The 11,752-nt window shown below is 35.2% G+C and overlaps 1 pseudogene; it reads left to right on the top strand.

Annotated features, from left to right (window-relative positions):
• Positions 1 to 322: 322 nt before the first annotated feature.
• On the top strand, positions 323 to 10,746 carry LOC121255226 (annotated as a pseudogene).
• The last annotated feature ends 1,006 nt before the right edge of the window (positions 10,747 to 11,752 follow it).

Here is an 11,752-nt window from a genome sequence, read left to right as displayed (position 1 = left end):
TAATGCCACGCTTACTGAAGCTGTACTTTCAATTGTGTATGGTCTTAACACTTCCAAACAAGTGTGGCAGTCTTTAGTAGCCAGATTTTCATTACAATTTCGTTCAAGAGTTGCACATCTCAAAAGGCAATTACAGAGTCTTCGCCAAGACTCCAAGTCCTGCCAAGAATTTCTTTCCTTGGCCAAGACATTGATAGTTCAATTAGCAACTGTGGGAAAATAAGTTGATGATGAGGATCTCATCTCATACATCACCAGTGGACTCAGCCCCTCTTATACCTCATTTGTGATTGCTTTTAATTTTGCTACTCGAAATACCCCTATGACTTTTGAAGACTTCCAAGTAGAATTGTTAAACCATGAATTGCTACTAGCTGCACAGACATCCTATACTGAAGCTGTGAGTTTTGCTCTTTACTCTCAATATCATAACAATCAACCTCCCCATTCCAAATCTAAATAATCTGGCCCATCTCAAAAATATCAACAAAAAGCAGTCCAGTCCACATGTGAACTTTAAGCCCACCAACTCCTATTCCACATCTAAACAAGTTCCATGTCAAATCTATGTGAGAACAAATCACGAAGTTTTGGATTGTTTTCATAGAATGGACCATGCTTACAGGGTCGTCATCCTCCTAAGCAGCTAGTAGCAATGGTTGCAACCAAAAACTCAATTATTGAAGACCAAGTATGGTATGTTGACAGTGAGGCAAACACTCATATTACAGCCAACTTGGATAATCTCTCATATCAACAGCCATATCAAGGTCCTGAGTCAGTTGCAGTTCGTAATGGTACCTCTCTACCTATTCGACATTCTGGTTCTAGTATACATTCCACTCCAACTTCTTCATTCACATTTAATAATATTTCTCATCATCCTCAAGCTCTTGTCAATCTTTTGAACGTCCAAAAGTTGTATGTTGATAATAACTATTTTTTTGAACTCACTGAATCTGATTTTTCTATAAAGGATTGCAAGACCAAGAAGCTGCAACATCACAAGCATAATGAGGATGGATTGTACCCAATCCAACTGCAAATGGCATTTATAAAAAATAACACAAGGTTTACCTGCATGATGGGAGCTAAAACTTCAAAGTCTCTATAGCATCACAGACTTGGACACTCATCTCCACCAATAACTAAACATGTTCTTAAGCATTTTCAATTTCCAATGTCCCAACAAAATGTATCTTCCTTTGTTTGTGAATCTTGTCAGCTAGCAAAAATAAAACAATTGCCTTTTAGTCGATCTTCAAGAGTCAGTTTCAGTCCTTTAGAAGTCATCCATTCTGATGTTTGGTCATCTTCTATTTAATCTGTTGGAGGTTGTAATCACTATGTTATTTTTATTGATGACTTTTTCAAGTATACATGGTTGTTTCCAATGACTCGTAAATCTGAAGTTTTCTCAAGTTTTGTTAAGTTTAAGTGCTTTGTTGAAAATCAATTCAACACAACTATCAAATCTTTTTGAACTGATAGACTTGGTGAGTTTACCTCACATCAGTTCAAGCACTTATTAGACATGAATGAAATACTTCATCGAATATCTTGTCCTCATACACCTCAACGGAATGGGGTTACTGAAAGGAAACTTAGGCACATAACTAAAATTGGTCTAGCTCTCTTAGCACATTCAGGTCTTGCACAAAAATATTGGGTTGATGCGATTTTGACAACAGTATTCCTCAAATAGATTGCCTACTCTTCTCCTCAATCTTGAATCACCATACACCACTCTTTTCCATAAGGCACCAGACTATAAAGAACTCAAAGTCTTTGGTTGCTGCTGCTACCCTTTACTCAAGCCATACAATTCTCACAAACTCAACTTTCACAGTAAGAAATGCATTTTCCTGGGCCACAATCTAAATCATAGAGGCTACAAGTGTCTAGATCCACAAAGCACTAGGGTGTTCATCTCTCGTCATGTTATTTTTTATGAATGCACTTTCCTAGTCTATGATCAGGTACAATCTACAATCCCTCCAACCAATACTTCCCTGTAATATTACCAACACCATCACTATTATCTTCTTTATCTAACCAATTTCAAGCACCACCTATTTCCCATTCTCCTATTATTGACTCACATGACAATGCCTCCACTCATTCTCATCAACCATCCATAAAAGTTGCTCCATCTCTACCTCATCACCCTATGACAACTAGATCTCGAGCTGGTGTTTCTTGTCCCAAACAGTACATAGGTTACCAACTGTTTTATAGCACCAAGCACCCTTATGTTTAGCTCAATACCTTTGCTTTACCTGTTGAACCCAACACATTTGCTCAGGTTGCAAAATCTACTGAATGGATAATTGCCATAGCATCAGAATTTGAATCCTTACAAGCTAATCAAACATGGGAACCTTGTCCCAGACCTTCACATAAAAATGTCATACATTGCAAGTGGATTTACAAGTTGAAACTTAAAGCAGATGGTACCATATATAGATACAAGGCCAGATTGGTGGCAAAAAGGTTTGAGCAAAAATTGGCATTGATTTTACTGAAACTTTTAGTCCTGTGGTGAAGACAACAACAATAAGAATTGTGCTTTCCTTAGCAGTTTCTTACAACTAGCCACTTCATCAACTAGATGTATCAAATGCATTTTTACATGGCCACTTGAATGAGGAAGTATTTATGGAACAACTTGTTGGATTCATTGATAAATCATATCCTCATCATCTATGTAAACATGCTCCTCGAGCTTGGTTCATAAGGCTATCCCAAGCTCTTCTCAGTCTTGGGTTTGAGGAATCTCAAGTTGATTACTCTCTATTCACATATTACATAGACTCCATTAATGTCTTTGTATTGGTTTATGTTGATGATCTTATAATCACAAGTTCAAGTGATTCATTTATTCAAACACTCATTTCACAGCTAAGTCGGGATTTTGCAATGAAAAATTTGGGCACCTTACATTACTTCTTGGGAATTCAAGTTCACAAGGACTCAAAAGGCATTCATCTCAATCAACCCAAATACATAGCTGATCTATTTTATCGAGCCAAGACGCTAGGGGAAAACCTTACTCTAATCTACTAGCCTCGAGCTCCAAATTGTCAAGATACAATGGAGTGCCACTCACAGATGGTACTGAATATAGACTGCTCGTTGGAGCACTACAATATTGTACCATTACTAGATCTGACATAGCTTTCCAAGTAAATCAACTCTATCAGTTCATGCATTCACCAACAATTGAACATTTCATAGCACTTAAAAGAGTATCAAATATTTGAAGGCTACACCTCACTATGGACTTCAGTACACACCTAGCTCACTTCACCTTAATGCTTACTGTGATTCAAATTGGGCAGGGTCCATTGATGACATAAGATTTACAACAGGTTTTGTTGTGTACTTGGGTTCCACATTGATCTCTTGGAGTGCAAAGAAACAGGCAGGAGTATCTCGCTCTAGCACTAAAGTAGAGTACATGTCAATGGCATTCGCTACTGCTGAAATGTTTTGGATTCGCATGCTTCTCAAGGACCTTAATGTTCCTCTCCTTTGCATTGGTGTGACAACTTGAGTGCATTAGCTCTAGCTCCAAATCCTATTTTTCATGGTATGACTAAACATATAGAAATTGATTATCATTTCATAAGAGATAAGATTCAAAACAAGGATATTGCAGCAAATCATAGTTCTACTACAAAGCAAGTTGGTGACATTTTTACAAAAGGTCTCACTACAGCTCGATTTTCCTTCTTATGTGCCAAGCTAATGGTTCAGGATTCACCCATTAGCTTGCGGTAGGGGTGGGTAGCGGGGCCTCGCTCCGCCCCCCGCCCCCGCTTCCCATATATATATTTTTATTTATATATATTAATATATAAATAAATATATTGCATATAGATATATACAATTTATTAAAAACTTAAAATTATATTCAAGTCATTGGATTGTCTTGGCCTGCTAGTCCAACCTAAGTCCCACATTGGTTAAGAATGACTATTGTATTGCCTTGGCCTCCTATATAAAGGTTGGCCTAGGAGGCCAAATCAATCCAAAATCCGACTCTAATGAGTTTAAGGTTTTTTTATATTTATAAATTTTAATTTATTATTTAAATTATATTATAATTTGGGTCTAAAAAATATTTTTAGACCAAATTTTTGTTTTTTAAACACAATGGGGTGGCCTAAGCAGGGGGCGGGGCGGATGAGATTTTTTCCCCCGCCCCTGCCTCCCGAGGGCGGGAGAAAAACCCCCAACCCCAGCATGGTGCGGGGCGGGGTGCGGGGGAGGGCCCGCACCATGCGGGTATCACCCCTAGCTTGCAAGGGGCTGTTAAGGAAAAAAATCAAAATGACAGATCAAATGCAGCCACTGCAGATCAATTATCATTCAAGTCTCTAGATTATTAGCACCACCATTCCAGCATATTGATATCTTGTAATGGATAGTAGTTTAATGTTGATTTGTTCTTGTATAGATTAAGTTACCTTGTATAGTTTATCTACAACTTTAGTATATATACATGTACAAAACATGAAATGATATGAGGAAAACTTTTTCTCTCAATACTGAGTTCTTTCAGTTCTTATGATTTCTCTGATGAAAAATGCTTGGCAGACTAATAAATTGGGTCCCAAATGGATCGATATTTTTTTTATTTAATGATTAAGGAAATTAGTGAATTTGAATTTGTGTTTTTTTTTAAAATTTTTTAAGATGTTTAAAAAATATGTGAAAAAAAATAAATTACAATGATCGGTCCAAACTATCAGTACCTTTTATCAATACCAGTAGCAAGATCCTTCTTTGATACTAGATGAGATATAAAGTGTTTGATTATAATTTGCCCTATTTTATATCTTATTATTGTGTTGAATTTATAAAGGAAGAATTACAATGAGGAGATAAGCTATATCTAATTTATAACATCTGAAATACAATTTATCTAGTCTTAACAATTATACAAATTCCCAGTGAGCTATAGTGATTGTTGTTGCCATCTATTACCTTTATTTTCTCAGAGTGATCAATTTGTTTTGAATTAAAGAGTGATCATTCAGATAGTTTGGTCCAATTCTTCAATAAGAGATATTCTACTCTCAAGTCAAGCTGGTATGTAGAGCACATCATTCACATCACTTATATGGTAAGATTTTATTTATAAGATTCAAATTTTAAGTTTATCTTCCAAATTAAATTATACCACATAAGTATTATATTATATGTGCTCTACAAACTACATACCAACTTGAGAATAAAATTTTTCCTTCCTAAGCTGCTCCATAAGTGCCAACTAACTCCATCCTTTCTAAGTTCTAGCCATACTCTCGGCTCTAGTTGATTGATAGTCTCTACCAACTTTTCAAATTTTTCCTTCTTTCAAAACAAAATTGCTACTCTCATCGACAGTTGGGTCCTAACAATTTTTTTAAGGAAGTATTTTTTAATGATGTCGTGATTTTATTTTATTTTTTAAAAAAGTTTAACAGTATAAAAAAATGAATAAAAAAAAAACTTCGCTTTTATCGGACCCGTCTCTTGCTACACCTTGCTCCTTTCAAAACCTAGGTTGTACCATTCTTTTATTAGAATAGAAAAAATGTGATTTTTAGAAGATTAATCACAACACTCTCCTCCTCCCTCCCAATCCCTTCTTCAAGGGAGAGGAATATTGCAATGAATAATAATACACTAATAATTCTTTTATTATTTTACAACAAATAAATATGATAGCATCACCTTATCAAAAGTGTTGTTAAAACTTTCTTAATTTAAATATTTTAATTTTCTATAATTATTCTTAAAATTATTAAAAAAATTTAAAAGAAATATAAATATATCATTTCTCTATCACAATATGCGTGGGAGGAGAGTAAAAAAAAAGGAATAATACTATTCTTCATCCTAGATTTCATTATTCCCTATTGAAATTGCTATGAAACATTGGACATTGAGGTATTTTCAGGTATTCTAATAATACATTATTACTATTTATTATTTTATTATTATTTTTTATTATTTTTTAATATTTTATCATTAATTTTTTACTACTATTTATAGAATATCGTTTAATAAAATATCATTTAAGTAATTGATAAAAATAATTAGTCAAAATGTGACATGTTAATATAAATTATTGAGACCTTTAAAAGAAATTGGGGCCAATGATGATCGACTATTGAAGCCGAAGGTGGTGTACGGGGATCGTTTCATTATTAGTGCTGTAATGTATGGCAGTTGATTGCTGAGGCAAACTCTTTCTCGCATACTATACAGTGTATACACTATATATAAATATATTTTCTTTTATTTTTTTTAAAAAAAAAAATCTTTGATTTTATTTTTCTTAAACTAATTAAATTTTTTACTTATTATCCATATGCTACGTATTTGATAAGAAAAAAAAATAAAAAAATGATATGTAATGTATGAAAATGATAAATAAATTTTTTTTTTATTAAATAGGTGGCTCTACAGTCGCTGGGAGTTCCCTCTGAGGGCTCCCGATAATACATTTCATCTGTATTTTTTTTTATTTCACATATATTTTTTAACACTTCTAAATATATTTTTAAAAAATTTATAATATTATTAAAAAAATATTTTCTTAATTAATAAATAAAATAAAATAAAAAATCTAACGGAGGCCCAGCAGAAACAGTAGCATTTGCTTATTAAATTATTTGGTAGGTGAATGGGCCGGAACCCACTCAACTTTTACAATTGGATTGGATCTAAGGTTCCATTTTGAATTCTAAGTAGAAAAGAGCAGCTGACATGATTTATTTAATTATTTTGTTCCATTTCCAAAACCACTGTATTTCACCTCTTTTATCACAGTAGATTTCTGCTAGCTAGTTTCCACAAGTATGCTAGTTTTTGACCAAGGGTTCATTCAACTTATACAATGAAGAGAAATAATATTTATAGTCATAAGTTAGATAAGTGTTGCACCCGTCTTTAAAAAAGAGAGTAAATAAAATATGTATATAAAAAATTTAATTTTTTAATAGTAAACTCCATTCTTTTTTAAAAAATAGTACAAGATGATTACACAACTCATGAATGTATATAATATTATTCATTTTTATATTATACTACTATCTTTCTAGCATTCCACTTTCAGGATTGTCCATAATTAAAGGCAAAAGCATTGAGAATTTGAAGTTGAGCTCCAATTGGAATTTTGCCTTGCAAGTTGTTATTAGACAAGAAAGAACCTATTATTGTTCTTTTTTACGTAAGAATATGCCAACATATTATTTATATAATAAGTAGTTTTGGAAAAATAAATCCAACATATATATAGTCTAAATCTACACAAAAGTTGACTCGAATTTAATTGGATTGACCCCACATGTTTTCAAAAGTAGTGCAAGACGATTACACAACCCATGACTGTATATAACATTATTCTTTTATATATTATACTACTATCTTACTTTCATTCCACTTTCGAGATTATTGTATTGAGAATTTGAAGCTGAACTCCAATTGGAATTTTGCCTTACAAGTTGTTCATTACAAGAAATCAGGCCTTTTTCAGCGATTTTAAAATCGTCACAAAAAAATTCTCTGCAAATAGAGGTTATTTCCAGCAATTTTCAAGTCGCCGTTTAATTTTCGTTGCAAAGTTGGGAAATCACCGAGGAAAAATGTATAATTTATTTTTGCGGCGATATTTATACCTTTTGCGGCGATTTTTGTCGTCGTAATAAAATTATTAACTGTAGCGGCATTAATTTTCCGTCGATTAAAGAAAATCGCCGCAGTATTTACTATTTGCGGCGAAAATTGTCGCTGTAAAAACACATGCTCCCATTTTAACTTATTAGCGGCGATTCAAAAGCGCCGGAAAAGCTCATTAAATTATATCCCCCGCGTTAGGTTTTCTCATTTCGTTCCCTCCAGCCATCTCTTCCCCTTCCCCCTTTCTCTCCGCAGTCCCTCTTCTCCCTCAACCCTCCGCCGCGCACAGCCCGCCGCCAACGGCCCCAGCAGGCCACCGCGACCTCACCTCGACGGCCACCCCCTCCTTCTCACCCTCATCACCAACCCACTTACTCTCTGGTTCCCACTTCCGCCAAAGCGTACGACGCCAAGCCCCTGATCACTCGCATCTCGGCTGTCCATGCTGCCGAGCCCTCGACCAAGCAGTCTACGCTGCCCGTCGCCGCATCGAATTTGAAATGGACGGTGGAGACCTGGAAGTCCAAGACTGCGCTGCAGCTCCTGGAGTACCCGGACCAGAAGGAGCTGGACTCGGTGCTCCAGACCATCGAGGCCTTCCCTCCCATCGTTTTCGCTGGCGAGGCGAGGCACCTGAAGGAGAAGCTGGCCTAGGCGGCCGTGGGCAATGCCTTTCTCTTGCAAGGAAGGGACTGCGCCGAGAGTTTCAAGGAGTTCAGTGCGAATAACATAAGGGACACCTTCAGGGTGCTTCTTCAGATGGGTGCTGTTCTTATGTTTGGTGGTCAAATGCCTATCATTAGGGTCTGTATTGCTTCTCTTGGGTTGTTTGTGTAATAGATATTGAAATGATCTATATTTGTTTTTTCTCTCGGTGCTAACCACATGAACATATTTAGATTTGATGATTTCAATATTTGGATTTTTGAATTATGATTGAGAATCGTGGTGGGTTGATCTGTTTTAGGTTGGGAGAATGGCGGGTCAGTTTGCGAAACCCAGATCGGCTCCATTTGAGGAGAGGGATGGTGTGAAACTGCCGAGTTACAAAGGAGACAACATAAATGGAGATGCTTTTAATGAGAAATTAAGGATTCCGGACCCCCAGAGATTGATAAGGGCTTATTGCCAATCCGCGGCGACTCTGAACCTTCTTAGGGCCTTCGCCACTGGAGGATATGCTGCAATGCAGAGGATTAGCGAATGGAATCTTGATTTTGCTGAGCACAGTGACCAGGGAGATAGGTATGCTTTCTTAAACCTATCTTGGTTTCATTTCTCCACACTAAACGTGAGCTTGTCAAGTTTTAGCTTTTGATACTTTACAATATTCAACGAGCCTGGATCATTGCGTGAAAATTTGAAGCATAGCCTAGAACGTGTGTACCCAAAAACCAGGAGAAAAGATATCATTGTGCTTGTTCATAGTCTGGTGTTTTGTGAGTACCATGCCTATTAGATAGAAACAGGAGAAAAGATATCAATTCAGTACTGAATTGATCATTTTCTTAGTAATTTGGAGGTTACTTAATTTTATTGCCCTCTAGAAGGAAATAGATTGCTATTTTCAAGGGCCTAGAGTGTTTTTCAAAGCTGGAGAATTGAAGGAGATAGGTGCATGCTGGGGGGTTTAGGTTATTTGGGAGATGGAAATAGTGGAGAAAGGTGGGTAGAGATCATGAGAGAATGCACAGCATGCATGCTGGCAAACGATTAATTAATTAAGTTAGGTGTTATATATATATATATATATATATATATATATATGATAATCTTCTAAATTCATGACCGATTGAGAGACTAAGATATCAAATGGGGCATGCATTTTGCTTTCTCAAATTGTTTTAGATTATAAAACTGTTGGTGGGGAAGTTCTGACGACCACGAGTGTGTGTGTGTGTGTGTGTGTATATATGATATAATTAATACACGTTAATGGGAGGGCAAACCAAGAAGATTAGGTAGCTCATGATCAAATGACAAGTACTCTGCATAATTTGTTGCAAAATAATTAATTCCTTTTCCCACTAATAATTTATAGAGACAAGTGTAAAGTAGCTAGCTAGGAATTGCATATGAAAGCTGATGAGATGCTATCCAAGCTTGAAAGTAAATTGGTCTCTCCTTTGGATGCCTGCAACTTTATTATTCAGTTCTTCAACTGTGAGTTTCTCGACTTTGTCTTATTGCATTTCTCTCTTATGTTTTCATATGGTACACTGATCTTGGGACCTCAATTTAATATTTGGAAGATCATTCTGGATCATGAATACTGCATGTTACAAAAGAAAAAAAAAAAGGTTTTCTTTATTATCTGCTACTCCCATTATGCGCCACTCTGATTCATATATAAGGTTTTTGGTTTTAGTCTCTGATTATGAGTTTTACTTTTTAATGAAGAAGTACCTATTGTTTTCTTCTTGTAATGGCTTCTTCGAAACTGAGGACTTATTATCTGCCATAAATAAAGTGAATAATAACATAGGGCAAAGGGCTCTGACACCAAATCGACTTGGTGCAGTAGCAGAATAATATTTTTAGGGCACCATGACCAGTTCCAGATCACTTAAGCATGCTGCTTTTTAATTATTTTGGTTCCTAGATTTATAGTAGTTTGACTTTGTTATAATTTATTTATTTATCTTCATATTAGTGATTTTGAGGTTTTAAGAGTGTGAATAATGGTTGGATTACAGTGGAAATTAGAGACGCAAGAAGTTGATAGATGTAGGCAATACATCTGGTTTTCTTAAGCATCAAACACGTGTGTTTTGGGCGTCACACCTTGGTGAATATTCCATTGTTTTTAATCTGGAACAAAGCATGGTTAGCTTTAGAAATTTTAGCAAATGCTTAACCCAAAAGCCTTGACTTTAATGCATTTCAGCTAGTTGTCACGTACTAAGCTTAGAATTTTCATGTGTGTTACTCCATATATATATATATATAAGCATGTGTGTTAAGCATCAAACACGTGTGTTAACGGAACATGCCTTTTATTTTTGATAACTGATTGTTTTTCTAATTCACCTTAATTTTTATGAAACTTTCAGGATCCATCCTCTTCAGTAGCATCTGAATGTTTAAATTACACATTCTCATCCCAGTATTGGTTTAAATTCCATCTTAACACATTTCTTTCTCTTGCACCCTAGTGGCATTACCTTCAAAAGGGAATTTCCCGAGGGAGAGGAACTTCCACTCTGTAATTTGCTGTAATTTCTTTTTCTATTCTGAAGCTACTTCTTTGTGTAATTTTTTTTGATAAGTTACTTTGTGTAATTAGGACCTTGTAGTGCAGTCTTTATTACTTTGTGTATAAATCCTCTTCTTGATCATATGATGCTGGATCAGCAAAACTAACTATGCCAATAGTTTACAATTTTACAAAGTTGTCTTTTGCAGTAATGTTAGTACTTTGTTGCTAAATTTGTTTTGGTTTTCTTGGTGTCACCCAGAACATGATCAAGGACAGATCTAAGCTTTGCTGTCTTGCTTTCTTGCTCTGCCTGCCCTCTGGATCATATATGTATATATGCCAACATATCTATATATATGAGAGAGAGCTCAAGGTTGTATCTATATAATCATTACTTTGTAATAATAAGATGTTTGGTTTTTGAGTTAGGTAGGAGTTGGGAATGGAAGGGTTGGGAAGAGAATTGGTTTGGTTCTTCCCAATGGAAGTTGAGCTTTAAAAAAAATGGAAGTTGGAAACCCTATACGTAAACTATATCAAATGTAAAATGCTATTTCTAAACCCATGTATACGTTTGACTTAATAGTTTGTCACATTTTATAATTATGTCACATTTTATAAGGAAGATGAAACGGAACTCACTTCCCATCATTAAAAAGTTAATGAATTTTCTTGGCTATCATTTCTATAGCAGTGTACATATCTTTGCTACATGCATCATATTTGACTAGTACTTTTAGGAATGTCAGCTGTTTGATTTGGTTAACTTTTGAGTGTTGGTCCTTCAAGAAGTTCAATTTGTTGGATGTTTCATCTTATAACTTAAAAAGGTTTCTCCCTATCATTGTGAATTTTTTTTTCATTTTTTGAAACACTTTT

This window comes from Juglans microcarpa x Juglans regia, chromosome 3D (assembly GCF_004785595.1).
Source record: "Juglans microcarpa x Juglans regia isolate MS1-56 chromosome 3D, Jm3101_v1.0, whole genome shotgun sequence".
NCBI lineage: Eukaryota > Viridiplantae > Streptophyta > Magnoliopsida > Fagales > Juglandaceae > Juglans > Juglans microcarpa x Juglans regia.
The sequence above is the reverse complement of the archived record's forward strand: the minus strand, read 5'-3'. Positions and strand labels throughout refer to the sequence as shown.